This window comes from Gossypium arboreum, chromosome 5 (genome assembly GCF_025698485.1).
Source record: "Gossypium arboreum isolate Shixiya-1 chromosome 5, ASM2569848v2, whole genome shotgun sequence".
In the NCBI taxonomy this organism is placed as follows: Eukaryota; Viridiplantae; Streptophyta; class Magnoliopsida; order Malvales; family Malvaceae; genus Gossypium; species Gossypium arboreum.
In genome coordinates, this window is record NC_069074.1 from 28516370 (window position 1) to 28518332 (window position 1963).

Genomic DNA, 1963 nt, shown 5'->3' on the forward strand with positions numbered 1-1963 from the left:
ACTCCTATATTTTTATAATGTTATTAATTAGTTCAAATAGTTAATATCGTTAACTTTTTGATTAAAATATTATGTTATTATTGTCAAAACCATTTTTTGAAGGTCGACTTTTTATTTTAAAAAACGAAAATTGAGTCACCACCAATCTTTTTTATGAGGTGTGATCGGATCACCTCGTAATTTAATCGTTTTAATAAAATGTTTGATTTAAAACAACGATTTTTGGTCTACAGAGTTTAGAAAACGGGTTCAGAAATTGGTTACGTATGAGAAAAGGTTAGCACCCTCGTTACTCCTAAAAGTAGTATCTAATTAATTACTTGATGTCTTTAGTGTCGAAAATTGAAAATTTGAAAGGAGTTAAAAACACGATCCCTTTTTGTATTAATGTATATTTTTTTAGTAAAATCCCTTAAATAGATCAAAACGTATGTAAAAGGCTTTTTTATCTCGAGGTAACAAAAGGTCGTATCCCGTAAGTTAGGGCACGATGTCTCAAATTCTCGAAAATAAGTTTGTCTTTTTTTTATATATATTAAATCTCACATATTTTAATTTTAAAAGAATATTTGGTTATTTAAGTTCAACAAGAAAATCGAAACCCCGTAAGTTAAGGTACGATTTCTTGAGTCTCCTAAATATGAAACATTGCCTTATTTTGAATTTTTTTTTTGCATATTTGGGTAAGAATTAATGTAATATTAAAATGATATATGAATAAAATGTTACGCTAATGAATGACAACAATATAAATGTACTAATATGCAATTCATAGTACATATAATGGCAATAATCATATTATACATATCACTTTAATATCAATATTAACAATCAAAGAAAAATAAAATAAATAATAACAATGATAACAATAATAATAATGACAAAACAATGCACAAAAAAGAAAATACCAATTTTAAATATAATAAAGACAAGGGAATAAATAAATAAATACATAAATAAACATTGAGGAAAATAATTTGTAAAATGTTGAAAATAGAGGACCAAATTAAAACGTGAATGGAATTAAGGGTGCAATTTGTAATAAAATGCATAAATAATAATAGTAGTAGTGAGTAAAGAAGTAATGACACAATAAACAAAAATAAAAGATAAAATGAGTAAATATATGAACAAATAAATAAGTACAAAGGAAAATAAAATGCAAAAGATTGAAAGTAAGGGACTAAACTGAAATATAAACAAATTTTAAAGTAAAAATCATAATGAAATTGTAACGACCCGAATTTTACCGTTACCGAAAAAGTGTATTTTCGGGTCTCCATTTCTGAAAAATGGATTCATAAATATTTATTAAAATATTTACGAAGTAAAATGAGTGGTTAATTAGAGTTTAATTAAGTGAATTTAATTTAATTAAGAGTAATTAAGAAAAAGGACTAAATTGAATAAATGATGAAAGTTAAATTGTAGATTAAAAGAAAATGAAGAGGACCAAAATGACAATTATACCATTTGTCCTAAGTGAGGCTGCATAAACATAAAAATCTGAGATTTTTATGTGTTAAAATATATATTAAATTATTATTATTAAAAGTAAAGTAAATAAAAAGGAAATAAAGGAAAGAAACAAAAGAATAAAAAGAAGGAAGGAAACAGAATAGCAGGAAACGAAACAGAGAAGAAATAGGGGAGAAAGAAAGAAAGAAAAGAAAAAGGGAAAATAAGGTTTTAAAGGTTCCAAGTTAATTTGGTAAGTCAATTTAGCCCATTTTCTTATGATTTTTGAGTTTTTTTGGAATCCTAGAGATAAATAGTACTTGTTTTAAGTAGAAATTTTGAAAGTCATTAGATTTCTATGTTTGGTTCATGTTGAATAAAATGATGGAATTGGGGGTTTATTTGATAGAAATTTTGATTGGAATTGAATAAAGGATTGAATTGTAAACTAAGCTATAAGTTTTGAGTTTTAGGGATTAAATGGAAATAAATTCGAAATTATGAA